We start from the raw sequence: 22,124 nt of genomic DNA, 5'->3' as shown, positions 1-22,124 counted from the left end.
AGAAGAAGAAGAAAAAGAAGAAAAGGAAAAGAAAAAAAGAAGAAAAAGAAGAAAAGGAAAAGAAAAAAGAAGAAAAAGAAGAAAAGGAAAAGAAAACAGAAGAAGAAAAAAAAAAGGCGGAGAGAGAAACTCTCTTTGCTCTCTCTCTCTCTCTAGATTTTAGGATTTATGGAACTAATTAATTAAAAAAAAAATTAATTAAATTAGCAATAAAAATAAAAATAAATAAATATAATTAGGATATCCATGGATTAGTTCGAAAACCCTGGATGCTGTCGACAAATTGATCCTCGTGGGGACATTAGATTTTAACAATTTAGTTATTTTTAATTCGATAAAATTTTGATTAAAAATATGATATTTGACGTATCAGGTTCAGAGAAGGATTTTCGAGATTCCTAGAATTTTTAGTTTGGATTTTCTTTTGAGGTAAGTAGTGCTTACTTTTACTGAATTTATCTGGTAAAATTTTGAATTAAATAAGTTTATGCATGCTTGTGATTGGAATTATTTATTGAAATAATTGTTGAAATTATTTATGATTAAAGTTAATTGTAGAAATTATTTATGATTGAAGTTATTTGTTGAATAATTAGTATGATGATGAATGATCACAAAGAATGACATGGTTGATTTGACTCAAATATCATTTATTTATATTATTTTGAAAATAATATATAAATCGAAAGATAATATGAAGTTGACAACCTGACTGTGTTAAGGACCCCGCCAATGGGGGCATATACGTTGGCAATTGACTGTCCTGAGGATTTATGTCGCCAGTGAGACCAGCGACATGTCGCCAGATAGACCAGCGACAAAACCGCCAGCTAGACCAGCGGTTCCAAAAGATTTGGCTGCCAGATGATTTGCAGCCCACCGCAAGCAGATACGCGGTATTATGACCCTGCCACAGGGATAATGTGGTCATAGTCATGGTTGGTAAGAAGAACTTAAGAAAATTGATGAATTTACGATGAAAAGCATAATTAGAAATTATGATGAATTGACTTTTATATATGATTGACAATATGAATATGATTTCATGAATTTACATATTGATTTGTTATCAGTAAATTGATATGCATAGTATTAATTGCCTGATTTATTCAGTTAAAGGTATACACTGCTTACTGGGCTATTTAGCTCATGATAAGTTTTATGTTTTTCTTACAGATCCAGAAAATTAGCATGATGCGGGATTTCGATTGGGAGAGCGATTAGAGATGAAGTTAGTTCATTGATTTAGGATTTTCTCAGAATTTATTTAAGACTTTTTAGTTTTGTTTTTAGTATTGACTTTGTCAGACAGTTACTTTCTTTTGAATACTGAGTTTTGATTTGTTATTCGAACTAAGGTTTGATTATTAAATACAGAAAAATTTATTTAACTGTTTGTGAAGATATCATGATGAGATGCCTTGCATGCTTATGGGAAAAGTATTCTATAAGTATGCGGCGGTTGCCATGACCCTCGATTCAAATCTCGGGTCGGGGGCGTGACAATTAATATGGTATCAGAGCATAAGTAGATAGATAGAGACATGTAGAATAGAGTGAGCGAGTGGTGGGTAGACATTAGGAAATTGAAAGGTTAGTTATGATGATTATGATTTGACTTGTCACAAGTAAGTTATGACCTTATTAAGGATAAGTTATTATCTTAAATCTATCATAGGTCAATATGCCTCCACGACGAGCAAGGAATACTCAAGGAGCGGTAGGAGGGACATTAAATACACTTGGCGATAATACTCCCCAATTAAACAGCGGCACAACTCAGCAGGAGGGAATCCATGATCCTACCGGAAATACTCCAACAGTACAAGAGGAGTCGAACATGACTCAACTAATGCAAACTCTGATCGGAGTAGTTCAAACACAGCAACAGTTACTTCAATAACAACATGCACAGTCACGTCAGCATTTTTCACCGACACCTGGACATGGAGAACATCCAATACAGAGAAACAATATCGTCGAATTTAAGAAGCTAGCTCCTCCAGCCTTCAAAGGGACCATCGAACCACTGGAAGCAGATAATTGGATTATGGAAATGGAGAAGGCTTTCGTCGTGCAAGAATGCCACGATGAAGAGAAGATCCGTTATACAGCATATCTGTTACAAGGCGAGGCATACAACTGGTGGCGTATACTGGAACAAAAATATGAGTACGATAGGATACCACTCACTTGGGAGAGATTCCGAGATGAATTCTTTGATAAATATTTTCCCCGAAGTGTCAGAATACAGAAAGAGAAGGAGTTCATTCACCTGAAACAGGAAAACAGATCAGTTGCAGAATATGAAGCTAAATTCACAGAGTTAGCCAAGTTTGTTCCAAGATTAGTTGAGATTGAGCAAGACAGAGTACACAAATTTGAAATGAGACTGAAGACAGAAATCAGAAAATAGGTTGTACCCTATGAACTAACTACCTATGCCTCAGTTGTGAACAAAGCTCTAATAATTGAGAGAGAAGTTAATGAAGCTCATGCGGAACGAGAACGGAATCAGAAGAAGAGAAATAGGTTTAGTGGAACTCAAGGACGAAATCAGAACAATAAGGTTCCAGCAAAGAAGCCAGCAACTGATAAGAATCGTGAGAATGTGGCAGCTAGATGTTCGAGATGCGGCCGAAGAGAGCATGAGACTTCTAATTGCCCATGGAATACCGGTTCATATTTTAGATGTGGATAGAAAGAACACAAGATTGCAGATTACCCCCAGATGGACGAAAATAGATCAACACAAGCAAAGGACGGAGGTCAAAGGCTAAAAACTCAAGGAAGGATCTATACACTCACACAACAGGATGCTCAGGCCTCCAATGCTGTGGTGACAGGTACCATTCCTGTATCTGGTATTCATGCTTCAGTTTTATTTGATTCTGGTGCTACACACTCCTTTATATCCACTACTTTTATTAGACAACATGATATAAGTTGTGAACCCATGAAAACCAAATTATATGTTGAGACACCAGTAGGTGGTATTCTGAATATTGAAAGTGTGTGCAAGTCATGTAGTATCAGAATAGGAGAAAAAGAACTACCGACAGATTTGGTGGTCCTGGATATTCATGATTTCGATGTCATTCTTGGAATGGATTGGCTGGCTACTTATCATGCCTCTGTGGATTGTCATGGAAAGAGAGTGAATTTTCACATACTGGAAGAATTAACTTTTAGTTTTGATGGAAGTACAGGAACCACCCCTCCACGTATTATTCCATTTGTGCAAGCTAGACAGATGCTAAGAAAGGGATGTAGAGGTTACCTTGTATCAATAAAGAATAAAGAACATGATGAATTGAAGTTACAGGATATTCCTATCGTAAATGAATTTTCAGATGTATTCATTGATGATTTAGTCGGACTACCACCAGATAGAGAAATTGAATTTACTATTGAGTTGGCACCCAATACCAGTCCGATTTCTAAAGCTCCTTACAGAATGGCCCCTACGGAGTTAAAGGAGTTAAAAGATCAATTACAGGATTTATTGGATAAAAGTTTTATAAGGCCTAGTGTATCCCCTTGGGAAGCTCCAATCTTATTTGTAAAGAAGAAAGATGGTAGTATGAGACTTTGTATCGACTATAGAGAGTTGAATAAAAATACTATCAGAAATAAGTATCCTCTACCTCGAATCGATGATTTGTTTGATCAGTTGCAAGGTGCACAAGTCTTTTCTAAAATTGATCTTCGTTCAGGGTATCATCAGTTAAAAATCAAAACAGAGGACATACCAAAGACTGTATTTAGAACTCGTTATGGACATTATGAATTTTTAGTGATGCCTTTTGGGTTAACCAATGCTCCAGCAGTTTTTATGGATTTAATGAACAGAATATTCAGATCCTATCTTGATAAGTTTGTTGTCGTATTTATTGACGATATCTTGATATATTCAAGAAGTAAATTAGAGCATGAAGAACATTTACGATGTGTACTACAAATATTGAGGAAAGAAAAGCTTTATGCCAAATTTAAGAAGTGTGAATTTTGGTTGGATAAAATATCTTTTTTAGGACACATCGTATCTAAAGATGAAATTTCTGTGGATCCAGCAAAAGTGGAAGCTGTGATGCAGTGGAACAGACCTACAAATATTTCTGAGATTCGAAGTTTTCTGAGAATGGCAGGATATTACAGACGATTTGTAGAAGGATGCTCCCGCATAGCTATACCCTTGACTCGTCTTACTCAAAAAGGGATTAAATTCGAGTGGACTGAAGATTGTGAACAGAGTTTCCAAGAATTAAAACAACGTTTAGTTTCAGCCCCTATCCTTACTATACCAACAGGAGATAAAGGATTCACAATATATAGTGATGCATCTAAAAAGAGACTCGGCTGTGTTTTGATGCAACATGGTAAGGTAGTGGCCTATGCCTCAAGACAATTGAAACCATATGAACAGAATTATCCAACACATGATTTGAAATTAGCTGCAGTGATTTTTGCCCTAAAAATTTGGAGACATCACTTATACGGTGCGCAGTGTGAAGTGTTTACTGATCATAAGAGTTTGAAGTACATTTTTACACAGAAAGAATTAAACATGAGACAGAGAAGGTGGTTAGAACTATTAAAGGATTATGATTTAACAATCCATTATCATCCGGGAAAAGCTAATGTTGTTGCTGATGCCCTTAGTAGAAAATCTGTGGGAAATTTGGTAGTTTTAATTACACATCAAAGCCAATTATTCGAGGATATAAGAAAACTGAAATTAGACATCCGAATATATGACTCAACAGTACGGTTAGCCAACATGAGGGTTCAACCAACACTCATTGAAAGAATTTCAGTTGCGCAGAATGATGATCCACAACTAATGAAAATAAGAAATTCAGTGGAAGCTGGTGTTCAATCTGAATTTAAGATACATGAAGACGGTTCGTTGAGGTTCGAAAATAGGATTTGCGTACCCAATGATTTAGCACTCAAGCATGAAATACTTCAGGAGGCACATCAGACCGGCTATACAGTTCATTCGGGAGGTACTAAGATGTATAGAGACTTAAAAAAAATGTACTGGTGGAATAATATGAAGAGAGAGATCGCTCAATTCGTGGCTCAATGTTTGGTGTGTCAACAAGTTAAAGCTGAACATCAGAGACCTGCGGGACTACTTCAACCTCTTGATATTCCAGTTTGAAAGTGGGAACATATCACTATGGATTTTGTAACTGGACTATCGAAGACTCCCAGTAAAAATGATGCAGCCTGGGTGATTGTGGATCGATTGACAAAGTCTGCACACTTTCTACCAATTAGAGTTGGATTTACCTTGGAAGACTAGCAAAGTTATATATGAAAGAAATTGTAAGGCTATATGAAATTCCAGTGACCATCGTATCGGATCGAGACACCAGATTTATATCACAGTTTTGGAAGAGCTTACATAAGGCATTAGGAACAAAATTGAACTTCAGTACAGCTTTTCATCCACAGACTGACGGTCAGTCTGAGAGAACTATTCAGATCTTAGAAGATATGTTGAGAACATGTATTTTGGATATGAAAAGTTCATGGGATGAGCATCTACCTTTAATTGAGTTCGCTTACAATAACAGTTATCAGGCTAGTATTTGTATGGCACCTTATGAAGCTTTATATGGTAGAAGATGTCGATCACCGATTCACTGGGATGATGTTGGTGAGCGAAGAACATTGGATCCCGAACTTGTTCAACAAGCAGTCGAGAAGATTCAATTAATTAAAGATCGACTTCGGGTAGCACAAAGCAGACAGAAAAGCTATGCAGATAACAGGAGACGAAAATTAGAATTTCAAGTCGGTGACCATGTGTTTCTCAAAGTATCTCCTTCAAAAGGAATTTCAAGATTTGGCATTCGTGGCAAATTAAATCCTAGATTTGTGGGTCCGTTTGAGATTTTGGAAAGAATTGATGAGGTGGCTTATCGACTTGCCTTACCCCCTTCACTTGCAGGAGTACATAATATTTTTCATGTTTCTATGTTAAAGAAATATTTACCAGATCCAAATCACATCGTGGAACTTGAACCAGTACAAGTCAGGAAAGATCTAACATATGAAGAATACCCGATACGGATTGTAGACCGTAAAGAACAGGTGCTGAGACGTCGCAACATTCTTTATGTCAAGGTACAGTGGAGTCGACATTCAGAAAGAGAAGCTACTTGGGAGTTAGAGGAAGAAATGAAGCAAAAATATCCCCAGCTCTTCGAGACTACAGGTATGAAAAATTTCGAGGACGAAATTTCTTTTTAGGGATGAAGAATGTTATAGCCCAAGCCCACGATATCAAGTTTCCAGCCCAATAAAAAAAAAAAAAACAGAGTAAAAAATCAGAAAGAAGACTCCCGGTAAGAGTCTTCTTCTCCGACGAAACCCAAGCATATTAGGAGTCCTAGGACCTCTCAAAATCCTAGGACCCTCTATAAGAAGGTCTCCCCTCTCCTTAGAATCGATCATCGGCCTCTTCTCCCTCTCCGATTTTCTCGAAGTAGAGCCGCGAACACCGTTTTGATTCTCGTCGTAATTGCCCGCCGACGAGGTCACAGGAGGCCGAGGTAAGTCTTTCTCTTTTTCCCCTCTTCCTTCCCCTTCCTCCCATGCCCTTGTGCGCGGTGGCCGGCGACGAGCGTCGCTGATTTTTGGTCGGGAAAGACCCCTGTTTTGGGCCATTTTTCCTTGGATTTTCCGGCGCCGGCGATCGGAATCGATCGCCGGCCATGCTCCTCCGTGACCGGGGGAGTGGCCCCCCTCTGCCGCCGGTCTCCGCCGCGGCGGCTGCGGCCCGAACGGCCGATCAAGGCCGGAGGACCACCGTCCTCTGTTCCGGCGCGGGAAGGGCCGAGAAGAAGAAGAAGAAAAAGAAGAAAAGGAAAAGAAAAAAAGAAGAAAAAGAAGAAAAGGAAAAGAAAAAAAGAAGAAAAAGAAGAAAAGGAAAAGAAAAAAAGAAGAAAAATAAAAAAAAAGGGGTGGAGAGAGAAACTCTCTTTGCTCTCTCTCTCTCTAGATTTTAGGATTTATGGAATTAATTAATTTAAAAAAAAATTAATTAAATTAGCAATAAAAATAAAAATAAATAAATATAATTAGGGTATCCATGGATTAGTTCGAAAACCCTGGATGCTGTCGACAAATTGATCCTCGTGGGGATATTAGATTTTAACAATTTAGTTATTTTTAATTCGATAAAATTTTGATTAAAAATATGATATTTGACGTATCAGGTTCAGAGAAGGATTTTCGAGATTCCTAGAATTTCTAGTTTGGATTTTCTTTTGAGGTAAGTAGTGTTTACTTTTATTGAATTTATCTGATAAAATTTTGAATTAAATAAGTTTATGCATGCTTGTGATTGGAATTATTTATTGAAATAATTATTAAAATTATTTATGATTAAAGTTAATTGTAGAAATTATTTATGATTGAAGTTATTTGTTGAATAATTAGTATGATGATGAATGATCACAAAGAATGACATAGTTGATTTGACTCGAATATCATTTATTTATATTATTTTAAAAATAATATATAAATCGAAAGATAATATGAAGTTGACAATCTGACTGTGTTGAGGACCCCGCCAATGGGGGCATATACGTTGGCAATTGACTGTCCTGAGGATTTATGTCGCTAGTGAGACCAGCGACATGTCGCCAGATAGACCAGCGACAAAACCGCCAGCTAGACCAGCGGTTCCAAAGGACTTGGCTGCCAGATGATTCGCAGCCCACCGCAAGCAGATACGCGGTATTATGACCCTGCCACAGGGATAATGTGGTCATAGTCATGGTTGGTAAGAAGAACTTAAGAAAATTGATGAATTTAAGATGAAAAGCATAATTGGAAATTATGATGAATTGACTTTTATATATGATTGACAGTATGAATATGATTCCATGAATTTACATATTGATTTGTTATCAGTAAATTGATATGCATAGTATTAATTGCCTGATTTATTCAGTTAAAGGTATACACTGCTTACTGGGCTATTTAGCTCATGATAAGTTTTATGTTTTTCTTACAGATCCAAAAAATTAGCATGATGCGGGATTTCGGTTGGAAGAGCAATTAGAGATGGAGTTAGTTCATTAATTTAGGATTTTCTCAGAATTTATTTAAGACTTTTTAGTTTTGTTTTTAGTATTGACTTTGTCAGACAGTTACTTTCTTTTGAACACTGAGTTTTGATTTGTTATTCGAACTAAGGTTTGATTATTAAATACAGAAAAATTTATTTAACTGTTTGTGAAGATATCATGATGAGTGCCTTGCATGCTTATGAAAAAAGTATTCTATAAGTATGCGGCGGTTGCCATGACCCTCAATTTAAATCTCGGGTTGGGGGCGTGACACCATCACATTTAGTTGCATGCATTATGGTGATCCTACATAGTTGTAATCCTAAATCATCTATACTCCTTAAATCATTTTCCAATCCAATGATGGAATACTCGTCTTTGAGGTTAGCTATCTAAAATCATCTTAGGATAGTGATCTTGGATTGAAATTTAAGGTCAAAAACTCCTTCGATTTAATGAAAAAATTGATATATCAATATTTCATTAATATATTATATCAATATTATATACATAATATTATAAAATATTGATATTATATATATATATATATTATATATATAATATATATTTCATGATAATATATTATTAATCATATTGCTGTCGTACTATTATTCAACGATAATTTTAAGTTATAAAAGAAATATGCTGTTGTACTTTACATTTATATCATAAAATTATTTGATATTTTACTTCTATTTATCTTATTTTTTTAATCAAAATAAATATTAATATTTAAAAATAATATATTATAGGTATAAATAAAAATATTAATTCTATAACAATATTTAATATATTTTTATAGGATTAATAATTTTAGAACTAATAAATATATTTTAATGAGATATATTACTAATAATATATTAATAAATATATTAAAATTTTATTATAGTATATTTTATATAATTAATAAATATATTTTTATGAAATTTATAGAAATAATTTTCGATTAATAATCTTAAATTTTTATGGAATATCAAATAGATTATTTATAGATATTTGAAAATCTTTAATATGATAAATTATGATCTTGGATCATCAGAATAAAATTATCTTGAGATAAGAATTACTAATATTTTAAAATCAAACAGGTGATTTTATTTAGATCATCAAATACCAACCAAGGTGGGAGCTCCTAAGTGAACGCTGAGCAAGCGATCCGAGAGCCCCAATATTTTCCGGCTGTCTTGATCAGCTGAGCGGTCTTTTGATTCTCACATATTCAGTTGTTGTGCTTTTAAAAAGTATATTCATGTTCTGCAGGAATTTCTAGAAAGGCAGATGTGACGTATGATGTAGCAAGTGCTGGCCGCCACCTGATTCTTGATGTGAGGCCTCGAGATTGAGGCGACGCAGTGTCTAACTAACTCATCCCATCCTTACTCAAACTCCGCTCCCCACTTTGCTACGACAAAATCCACTCCCATTACAGCGATAACAGAAAAATTGAAGTCCAAGTCCGAACCGAAGAAGGACGAGATAAAAGGAAAACAAAACTCCCAAAAATACCCGGCGATCGTAGTTGATCTCCTCAGGGTTATAAATCCACGAACAATTCTTCCTTGATCGCCAAGAAAACCCAATCTCCAATGATGCGATCGTCCTAAAAGCACCATTCTCCCAGTCTGGGTATTCGATCGAAACCACACTCGGAATCCTGTAATTAATCTGTTCTATAGACATTTTGATCTCTTTGTCTGGGAGATATTTCCTCTCATCGGGGACGGAAGCGGGCGGAGGCGGGCCACAACCTGCCGGCGGACAAGCGGGCTTGCAGTTCGTCGGAGTTCTGGACGGGCTCCTCCTCTCTCCAGCCGACGCCGGAGCCGGTGGCGGCGGCGGCCGTGGCCTCGTCCTCCTCCGAGCCGGTGGACTGCGACGTGGAGTCGTCCTCCTCCGAGCGGTCCGACAGGGCCGGTGACTCGGAGTACGGCTCCTGCGACTCCGACGACGAACCCGACTACGGCCGCTGGGTGTTCAACGACCCGTCACTGTGCTGGGCAAGCAAGGGGAAGTTCCAGAAGATCTTTGGGAGCCTCGAGGAGAATGCTGGGCAGAGACGTCGGTCCCGGTGCTCGTGAGACTGGCGGGCCCCGAGTCCAGACCCGATGTCATGCTCCTTGCTGTCCGGGCGCTCACGTCCCTCTGCGATGGGATGCCGAGGACGGCCGATGCTCTCGTTAGGCATGGAGCGCTTCCTGTCCTCTGCGGAAAGTTATTGGCGATCGAGTACTTGGATGTGGCCGAGCAGGTTTGCGTCAATCATGGATTTTCGCATTGTTGTTTCTTTAGATTATAATTTGTGGCTTTTGTAATTCCAATTCTTATCTACTTGTCTCCTAATGTATATAGTGTTCGGAAGCATTGGAGAAGATATCTCGGACACAACCGGTTCATTGTTTGCAAGGAGGGATGATTATGGCGGTACAGAGTTACATTGATTTCTTCACAACAAGCATGCAGATAATAATCCTCCCAATCAGGGAACAAAAATTGGTTCTTTGTTCTGTAGTCTGAGCAATTTATGTGACTGATGTGTGTCTTTGCAATGGAAAACTGCCTCTGTTTTGCATAACAGAGAGTTGCACTCTCCACTGTAGCAAACGTCTGCAAGAAACTTCCTTTAGATCGCTCCTCTCTTGTCATGGAGTCTGTTCCTATTTTGGTCAAACTCCTTCAATATCAGGACAGAAAGGTATCTCTTGCTTACGTCTACATCTTTTTTTTTTTGGTTCAAATATATTAAAAACTTTGTCAAACCTTGTCTTCGATCATTTGCATCTGTTGAACACTCAATTATTTACTCTATCTGACATCTGTCTGACAAAAATATATATTCGCAGCTCATGGAAACTGTTGCTACCTGCTTGATAAGGATAATGGATTGTTTCATCCATTCTCCAGAGTTGCTGGATGAAATGTGCAAGCATGAGGTGGTTCATAAGTCTTTACAGTTGATAGCCATCGATGGTCGGATATCACTGAGCCAAGCAACTTATACTGTATGTTTTGACAAAAATTCTTATGGTGCTGTCACCTGTTATGGTCGTTACTGTTCTCTTGTCTTTGTGCTTCCTTTTTGATGATGTGCTGATTTATTGTTTTGAACCTGCAGGGCTTGATCAGACTTCTCACCAAGCTAGCCGCTAGTTCCCTCATAGCAGTGAGGACCCTTTTTGAACTGAATATAAGCAGCATATTGAGGAATATTCTAATGATTTCTGACCTTTCACATGGCACTCCTTGCTCAACTTTTGAAGATGTGCAATCCATTCAGGTTTTCATGCTGTACTACTTCCATAAGAATCAAAATTTGATTATTAGAAACAAAATTTCAAAACTGTTATTCAGAAATTTTCATCACCTAAAGCAATTTCTAAAATCCAAATGACCAGACCTTGACTAGACCTAAGACTAATTCAAATTTCCTGATTAATTTCCCAGTATTTTTATGTATCTGATTCAATTCTACACAAAATGCCTGGAACTTAAAATATGCACATAGAGAGTAAAAATTAGAGTATGCTCGTTATGGGAATGTAGTACCTTCTTTTGTCCCATTAATATGGAAACTGAAATATCCCAACTAGCAACACACAACCTACTGAAAACTCTAGTAAAATCTGTTCAATAAATACTTCCTAATTAACAATCATTTCAAACTGAAATATCCAACTAGCAATACATGACATACTAAAAACTATAGTAAAATCTTTTCAACGTATACTTCCTAATTAACAATCATTTCTTGCAATCTTGGAATGAAATTTTAAAAAATATCAAGTCGATGGATATTTATCTGATAGTTATTCTGCCTATGCTTTCTAGTTTATAATCAACAAAAAGATGATGGTCAGACTGTCAAAATAATTGAGTTGATTTTGAACTTTTTCAGGCCATTCCAGCTAACATAATGGTATGAAGAAAATTATACATACATCTGACGTTCAATGAGTATAATCTTCATTTAACAAAAAAAAAAGGAGAATGAGAAAAATGCATGAAAACATGAGGAGAAGGGAGAGAATACATATGAACAAAAAGAGATGCTGTATAGAAGGTGAAGAAAACAAAAGAAAGAACTTCGGAACAAGGGGACAAATGGTATATAGGAGAAGAATCAGAAGAACTGCTCCAGTACACAGGGGACAAATAGTAGGGGGGATATATTTGTTTTGACTAGAGATGATAAAAAAAAGAAAAAGGGAAAGGAGGAGAAAATGTAGCAGAAAAGAAATAGTGGAAGAGGAAAGCTTGGAAAAAATCGGGGATCCAGGAAAAAATTAGGAAAGAAGAGGATGTGGAAAAGGAAAAGAAAAGTGTGAAAAACTGCAGGGGCTGAAATTTTCAGACAGTGAGAGAATAGGTGGGCAAAGAAAAGTTATACTGATTAATTATTATTAAATGAGGTTATATATATATATGATTTATGTTCACAGGTGCATGCTTGCTCACGTACATGCATGCACATGCTGTTACCAATAACTATACTCTGTACTAGATGCTTTACACTTGATAAATATTCAGGTTTTTTTTATAGCCTGATGCACTTGGCCATCCTTTTTTTTTTTTCAGTCTCACTAACTCAATTGACCACTTAGGCTTTACTTGCTCTTGCAGTAAGTCACCCAATGACCTTGCTCAAACATTCTAGGGTCACCTAATCGAATCAAAGACTAAGCAGTCACCATAGGTAGGCTATCTGGCTAAGAACCTCGATGAATGAGTTTGAGCTATTGGTTTTTCTGCCTAGTCTAGAAGCTGTCAAAGTTTAGGCTTTGTTGGCTAGACATGAAGCTTGGGTACCTAATTGATAACCTATTACATACAAGTTATTTGCAATTTAGGGTAATAAATTTTCTTGCCCCTTTCTCCTTTTAGATGGATGTTGAGGTATTGATGGTTGTTGTGCAAAAGGTAATGAAATCTTTCTCAAATTTATATGCACATTCTTAAGGGGGATGGTCCTCAAATGCTGTAGCTGAATTGTGTGCGCACATGCACATGCATGTGTTATTCACAAATAGATATGGTGGTGATGAGGAAATATGATATAAAAAAATTGGCATCATAATCATGATGTTCAAGGGAGACCTTGCTGTGAAAATTCAGTTTCTGCAATCAAGTTTACTTTATAAGCATCATTGTGAAGACAGGGACCAGTGAGGGAGCTAAAAATGTTGCATGCACAAGTTACATGGACATGGAGGCAATAAGTGTGGCCAAAGACATTTATGGAGTGCTCTTCTTTTGATAAAGTAGGTGAAGAAAGCATTAACTATATATGCATGCATGCATGCATGTATAGATTCATCCTCATGCTTGGCAGTCGGATGTTCTCATGCGGGAAACCCTAGAAATTCTTGACACTGCAAATCCACCTGGTTTCCAGTTAACACCGCAAATGACAGTATTCTAAAGATGGATTTTAAGATAATCTTGACGTATAGAGATGCCTACAAACAAGGAAAATCATAGATTGTTTTGAGAGAGAATAAAGTGATGCTAATTGATTGATATGCTGTAGTGATGTACAATGAAGACTGAAGAAGGCCCAGATTGAGAGGGTCATATAAGCGGGTCTAAAAAGAGAAGGGTTTCTATTTGTCTTGGGATTTGATGGCTTGCTCTAATAGAGGATTTAATCCTAATAAGAAAAAAGATAAAACATTTAGATATCATATACCAAAAATAGTTGGGATATAGCCTTCTCGACTATGATATGGTATTGCACTCCATAAATCCACCTTTTTATTGTTATTATCATAAAACCTTCTTGACTATGATATAGTATAATTACTGTGGTGTGAAACTGTGTAAAAAAAAATGTTCATGATTTTCACCTCCTCTTTTGTTGGTGCATGTCAGTCTTTCTATGTCAATAAGTTGCTTTCAAATACTCTTTTGGTATTTAGTTCAGCAACACAAACATTTTTTTGATCTTATGTATTTAATAATGAACTTGTTCTGTGGACCTACTACTTAGTCCCAACTCAAAAGATAAGAGGATTCTTTAATATGTGAAATTTGTTGTCTATGAGTAAAGAGTGTTCAACTTTGAAATTTTTAAGATTTCAATAGCAGTATCTTTTGAAAAAATATATATTGAAATTTCAAGAGCATTTTAGCAGGTAAGCTAATGACCCGAACAGCTGTTGTGCATGCTTTAACATGTGATCAAGAAAGTAATAATCAGATGCTTTATTGTGACCTTTTCTTAAGCTGTAATTAACTTTTCAATTGTTTCTTTCATCCTGTTATATTTAATCCCTCCTTAACTCTCAAGAAAAATATTTAAAAGTTATTTGAATTCAGATTATTTTCTTACACATGGAAAGGACGCATATTCAAGTTGCTGCATATATTCTACCACAGATGCATGAAGTTTTGAAGTTACTGATTGATCCCTCCTGTGGCAAGAGATGTTGAAGATGTTCAACTAGTACTAGCTAAGGAAAAGATTTTACTGGATCAACCTACTTTTCTGCATCAGTATCAATGGTTATTCTTCCTTTGTATATTCAGGTGTGTTGATGCAAACAGTTTGCACGGTAACCTGCACATCATAATCTAAAGTCTAAACCCTCTTCAATATTTGGTACAGGTCATCAACCCTGGTGCAAATGTATATATTTCTTATGGCTGTGTTTTGATCATAAACAAAATTGTTTGTTTCAGTAGTCCAGAAATGCTTATGGACTTGCTTAAGGTTACAAACATGTCAAGGTAAACAAGATCGACAATTTGAATGCTTGAATCATGGAACCTATTTGTATGACTTTTTAATGGTTTTTGTTACACAGCTTTTTAGCTGGTTTGCTGTCCTGCAAAGATCACCATGTGTTGATTTCAACTCTGAAGACTGCCGAGATTCTCATGCAAAAGCTTCCTGGTGTTTTTCTCAGCTCTTTTGTTAAGGAGGGTGTCATTTATGCAATCGAGTCACTTTAAATGCTAGAAAACTGTTCACAATCTACCCAACAGTCTGGTTATATGCAGCACTCAGATAATCAGATGGCTGCAAGAGACATATCCAGATGCTTGTGTTATGCATTTGATTCATCTAGGGTTTCATCCTGTGAGGTGAAAACATGTAGACTTGGAAAAGATACTGTTCTCACCTTGGCAAAGCATGTCAAGACTACTTACTTTACTAGTGAAGCAGTGAATACTGAGATGGGTTTGACTGAAATTCTGCACAAGCTCAAAACTTTTTGTGCTGTTCTAAATGATATTGTGGACAAGGCTGCAACTAATGATGGTTGTGTGCAAAATGAAGAGTATTTATCTGATATATTAGATCAAGTTATAAGCGAGCTTTATGGAAGAGAAACTATGTCCACATTTGAGTTCATTGAGAGTGGGATGGTAAGGTCCTTGGTCCATTATTTGTCCAATGGCAAGTACCTCCAAGGAACTTTGTGTGATTGTGACTTATCAAATCACTTTCTTGCTGTACTGAGGAGATTCTGGACATTTGCCTGTATTTCTCTGGCAAAAATGAATCAGGGATGGAGAATATGCTTATCACTTTATTAGTATGGAAATTGCAGAATGCGTTGTCTTCTCTTGATAGTTTTCCTGGTATATTGAGCCATGCTCCCAATACCAGAAATATTTATGCTGATATCCTGTTCAGGCGCTCCACCATGCACCCTTGCTTAAAAATATGCTTTGTGAGGGAAGAAGGTGAGACAACCTTGCATGACCATGATAATGTGTTGAATGTTGAGCTCTCTTCATCATTGGATGCTATTGAAGGATACTTATGGCCCAAAGTTAGCGGAAAGAATAATGAACATCAAGCAGAATCTGCAGGAAAGGATATGATCAGCACAAGTGATATTGCAGCAGGAAGTATGCGTGCTGAAGAGAAGAATCCTCAAGATCTAGTTGCAAAAATCTTGCGGGAACCATATTTTTCTAGCTCACCAGAGGTGCCATTTCTGTTTACCATTTCAAGTTTATAAACCAGGTTTATTATTTATTTGTCAAAGACCACCCCTCTCCTCAACCCCCAACCCCACGCCCCGAACCCCCACCATGTACCCACCCAAAAAAAAAAAGAAAAAGGGGATTGTGCCATATTAAGAACTAGAAAAGCTAGCCTCAAGACTCTGGGGTAAGGCTTGCTGCTTCTTGTTGTGGTTTTAGGTGCTTTCTGATCCTATCCTTTAGTGATTATCAAAATATAACACATACAATAATAGCTTCTTGGAAAATTAAGCATGCATTTGTTAGTTAACCAAACTCCTTTTGTTTTTTATTTTATTTTTGGATTGAAAGATTAAGGATCTTCAAGGCTGAGGTCATTTATAAATCACTAATGTTTAAGGAGTTTAAGGGAGAAGGATTGTGAAAGGGAGAAAAATTATATCTTTTTGGATAAAGATGAATGAAATTACTTTGATGTTTTTGAGATTGCTGTTTTTTCATGGTAAGTCCTTTCACATATCTATATTCTTTCTGCTAAGAAACTAAAGTATCAACATCTTTTAATATGGAAGGTAGATGAGTTTCTTGTTGTGCTGTAATTCCTGATTATCTTGTTTTTCAGGGCCTTGCATGCCTAGAAAGACAATCTTTATCAGTGCATCTTAGCCCTAGACAGAGAGATCTAATAGCTGGTAGGTCCACTCAAGCAATAAAGATAGAGATTATTGTTTTGTATCTAGCATATGCAAAGGCTTATGGATTATCTGCTTTTTATGTCAAGACTATTGACTTGTAAAATTTCTTCACTTACAGTGATTACCTCTAGTCTTTCGTCTCTTGGAGAGAGAGGAGTTGAAGGCAAAATCAGTTCTGCATCTTCGAGCAATGGGGTAACAGGGCCAAAGTTGAACTTTTTGTTTAGAAGGAAAACAACTTGATCCGTCTATTACCCTTTATCAAGCCATTCTACAGGAGCAGTTAAGTGCAGAACCTGATGCAATTGTTGGCCCGAAATTCTGGAATGAAGTTTACAAAGTAACATATAAAAGAGCGGAACCAAAATCCAGTGATTCTCAAATGCCTTATGATGCATATCTTTGCAATAAAATTGGTTTCTCATGGCAGAAACTATCATTTTTTCTCTAGTATGTTACATGCCAAGCTTCCTTGTACACTCGATAAGTCCAATCCCTTATATGATATATTGTTCATGCTGAAAATCTTGGAAGGCTTGAACTCGGATATCATTTCACCTGTTGTCTGATGAAAAGAATGATGCATTTGCTGAAGGTAGAATGGAAGTTTTTGATGATCTGAAAGTGACAATATCTTCAGTTCCACAGGCTGAGTTCATAAGCAGTAAGCTGACTGATAAACTGGAGCAGCAGATGCAAGAAGATCCACTGGCATTAAGCACTGGCAGCATGCCTCTGTGGTGTAATCAGTTAATGGCTGCTTGCCCTTTCTTATTTTCCTTTGATGCAAGATGGAAGTATTTCCGTTTGACTGCATTTGGTTCTTCAAGATCTCAGCTTAATCCAATTCACCGCCTGAATAGTAGTGACACCAACTCTGTTATTGAAAGATGGTCACAATCAGGTTCATTTTCCCGTAAGAAATTAAAAGTTGATCGCAACAATATTATGGGTTCTGCTGCAAACATGGAGTTATATGCTCATAGTAAGGGTGTTCGTGAAGTGGAATACAGTGAGGAAGTAGGTACTGGCTTAGGCCCAACAATGGAGTTCTACACATTGGTAAGTCAAGAATTTCAAAAAGTTGGGATGGGGATGTGGAGAGAGGATGTGGGTCTTCATGGTGGATCAAGTAAAGTAGTTGGCAAAGTTGGATTAATGGAAGCTCCTTTTGGATTGTTTCCTCGGCCTTGGTCAGCAGCAATGGTGTCTCAAATGGGATCCAATTTCCAGAAGTAATTAAAAAGTTCTTCCTTCTTGGGCAGCTTCTAGCAATGGCAATTAAAGATGGGAGGATCCTGGATTTACCATTTTCTAAAGCATTTTATAAAGTTATCCTAGAGCAGGTTTTCCACTAAAACTATATCTAAACTATTTTACTATTCTAGTTTGAGTAATTTGTTTATTTATTTTTTAAACATAGAGCCTGATTGTAACATATTGCATCCATATTTTTTTAGGAGCTTGGCATATATGATATTCAATCATTTGATCCCAACTTGGAAGGACTCTCCTGGAGTTTCAAGCCCTCGTCAATAGAAAAAAGTTTTTAGAGCCCATTTCCAGGAAAAATTATGAGTGTGCATCTGATTTGTATTACCGCAATACCAGAATAGAGGATCTTTGTCTTGATTTCACTCTTCCAGGGTACTCTAATTATGAGCTTACTTTGGAAAGTAACTCGAAAATGGTAACACAATATCCTTCTTTGTGAAATTTTTCTACCTTGAACTCTTGGAGTAGCTTAATAAATTATTCTTTTGATTTCTTTTGTAGGTAAATATTGCTAACCTAGAAGAGTATATTGCGCTAGTTGTTGATGCAACTATCAAATGCAGAATTTCTAGACAAGTGGAAGCTGTTAAATCAGGATTTAATGAGGTTTGTTATATTGTGACACTATAGTCTACTTTTTGAGAAGTTGATTTTTCCCCCCATATTGTTCTGGAAGAAATCATCTGATATATTGTAGACGTTTCTTATTTAGGTTTACATGTATATTACTGAACTGAAGAATATAAACACAAACTATAGGGACCTCGTGAACAACACATAGTTCATGCTTGTTCAAAACTTGTGAAATGTGAAAACTACCATTGGTAGTAATCAAGTGTTACAACCATTAGTCTGTTTATGTTTTATGCTTTCAAAATTGGGGCAATTGTGTATATCTTGGAAAAGGACATGATGTGATTTTTAAATATGAACATATGGAGTTGTGACATCAAATATGTCAGTGCTTTGGTTGAATTTTTCAGACTAAACTGACTCCAAAAACACAAATGGGATGAAAGTGACCTTTATATTGCAACAAGTATTCTAACAAAATATGGGCTCATCTTCCATCCATCTCTTTGCATATCTGAAAAAAATATTCCATCTTTGTGCATGTGTATGAAGTAGGAGTTGTCCGTATGCTTCAGACAATAATGGCTCAGCCGATTTGTCATATTTTAAAAAAACAGGCATATTGAAATGCTTGAGATACATGAGAACCAATCAAAGACTGTCAAGCATGCTTTGTATATTTATTAATTTTTTGATAGGCAAGAAATGACCACAGATACCACTGTCAATATTGTTTCATTACAAAGGGTGGAGTTTTTTCCTGCTGCTGTTGCTGAAAATTCACAAGGAACAATACTCAGAAATGATCTAGACCTGTAACCCTGCTATAATAGACTTCCAGTCAGCTGTCTATTACCCTCCCAGAACTTATGAATTACAAGGAAATCTCAATGCAAAATTTTGAGCAAGCAATATCCTTCAACATGTGCTGAATATTACACCAAGTTGTATATTGCATCATGATTGACAACCATTTCAAAGTAATATATCAGTAAAAAAGAAGAAGGTCACACACACACACACACACACAATTCTCTGATATAGGCACCATCTTTCGATCCCCGGAACTGATATATTGTTGCTTTAAAGTGAAGGGTGGTTCTACTGGTTCTCTTTTCTACTTCTTTATGAATGAACCTATAAATTTCATTGTGGTAGCAATCATTGGAGAATGGAATCCAGTCTGTAGATTCTGTGGTACTTGGTATAATCATGCAGCACCTAGAATTTGCAGATTTCTCTTGTGGCTGTCTGTCATTGGCTTGGTGTAAAATCCATGATTTGTTTTCAAAAAGCTTGAAAACTTGCAATCTTCATGCTGGAATCTTCTCACTTCTATATCCAATTCAAATCAAGAACTTTTCAAAGCACATCCTATAATTTTTCTTCTGAAAGTACTCCATAATATTCATTAGTGCCTTCTCATTGTCATCACAGTAATGCTTATCCCAAAAAAGAAAATGTCAAAGCAGCAACTAAAACCATAACCAAGAATTCATATTCTAGCTACTGATTGGTTATTTGTGCTCAACAGACTTTTCTTGTTGCCAGTATGTTTGCATTATCATAGTTCCAATGGTTCATATGATGAGCGTTTCTTAGCATTTATGAGCTTGAATTAAATCCTTGATCCTGATTGTGCAATACAATAGGGTCACGGGCCCTGGAGTAATTTTTAAAATTACAGAGAATATTGTTAACTACTCTTTATTGTTTTCCCCTCTTCATTTTAATTACCACAATGTTCCATCTATTTTAAGCTTATTTTTTCTCTATTACTATATTTTATTTGCAAGATTCTAATATTGGTTGTGCATTTCAATCAGTTCACATTGGTGGTGATTCTTGTTGCAAGTATTGGCAATTTAAAATTATGTTTCTGCTGTCCATGTCATTTTATCTCATATTGTCTATATTTTAGGTGTTTTGGCTGAAAACTATTCAAATCTTTACTGAAGATGAGCTTGAGCTATTACTTTGTGGAGATGGGGATACTTGGGATGTATGCATTCTCAATCGTTTAGTTGGACTCAAAGGATGCTGGATTCTGAATGATTATCAACCTAATGAGTTTTGTTTCCTCACAGTTTACCAAGCTTGTGGATCATGTCAAGTTTGATCATCGCTAAACAGCTAGCAGTCCTCCTGTTCTTAATGTCAGTATTCATTACGAAGGTCTCCCAGGCAGCACCTTCAATTCAAATGCCTCTTCTTCTTTACACTACTAATCTCCATTTGTCATGCATTTCATGCCTTTTTCTTACAGTTATTAGAAATCATAGAAGAATTTTGTGTCCGATCAGCACCGAGCTTTCTTGCAATTTGTAACAGGAGCTCCTCGACTGCCTCCAGGAGGATTAGCTGCACTCAACCCTAAACCGACAGTTGTTCGTAAGGTTTGTCTTTGCTTACAAATTATGAGGCAGCCATCATTTGAATTTACATTTCGGTTTGCAACCTTCCGGCTTTTGTTTTTGATGGGCAGCATTGTAGCAATGATGCGGATATGGACTTGCCAAGTGTGAGGACCTGCCCTAATTATCTAAAGCTCCCTCCATACTCTTCCAAGGTTATCAATCTCTTTGTTTAACCTGTTGCCGTTTTCCTTTCTACAAACCGTCAACCTTTGATATGAACCACATCATCCGATAGAACTAAATACTCCTTTTTCATTATTAAAAAAATTGGGTTTTATCAATTTTAGGTTCAACAATATACTAGTTTATGTAATAACATTTCTAAAATGGTATTTGCTTGTACTGATCATATTATAATTTGTGTTGCAGGAGAGAATGAGGCAGAGGCTATTATATGCAATAACGGAAGGACAGAGGTCCTTCCATCTCTCTTAGAAGACTGCAAGATTGACTGCTAACTATCATTCAAACATGGTATACAAACATGTGAAGTTTTAGTTATCAAGTTCAAGAGGATGGTGGTGTAAAGGGGGAATGAGTTCCCAAATGGTATATGGTGGAGCTGATTGTCGAGAAACAAATGGAAGCCCATCTTTACCAGCGTGCATGGTGGAGGAGGGAGCTGATTGATTTATCATGTATAGTTAGGATTCTGGATGCAGTTGGCAGAAACTCTCATCTATTCTCGTTGTGCTTTCTTTTGTTTTTTACATAAAGCAGAGTATATAGGATCAATCTTCTTTCTTGACTATGCTTGTGTGCATCGCGTCGTTCATTTGGGTAAAAAGGTTTATACTTACATCGTTTAGGCACTCGTACTCTATAGCTAATGTAAGCCTGCAGCAGCTGGGAAAAGTTTAAACCATCACACCACCAACAGGATATACCATAGCAGCTTGCACTGATATGGGTTACTGGGTATGCAAATGAAACTCTGCTGTCTATTCTGTTTAAAATTAAACTTCATGTGGCCGGTTATATGACATGTGGATGGCCCTAATTTGTCGAATTCCTTTGGCTGGCTTGGCTGATGGCTGAACTTCTATGAGATAAAGGCTTGCACCACGGACCCATGAGAAGCAGGCTAATGGCACTTCTTTGGAGCAATGAGCGGCTAATGTTCACGTGATTTGGTTACCCTT

At 36.7% G+C, this 22,124-nt stretch overlaps 1 pseudogene; it reads left to right on the top strand.

The window, feature by feature from the left end:
* LOC105035633 (E3 ubiquitin-protein ligase UPL4-like) overlaps positions 1-21,991 on the top strand; it is a 164,460-nt pseudogene extending 142,469 nt beyond the window's left edge.
* The last annotated feature ends 133 nt before the right edge of the window (positions 21,992-22,124 follow it).

Source organism: Elaeis guineensis, chromosome 10 (genome assembly GCF_000442705.2).
Source record: "Elaeis guineensis isolate ETL-2024a chromosome 10, EG11, whole genome shotgun sequence".
NCBI lineage: Eukaryota > Viridiplantae > Streptophyta > Magnoliopsida > Arecales > Arecaceae > Elaeis > Elaeis guineensis.
This window is presented reverse-complemented; position numbering and strand designations above follow the sequence as displayed.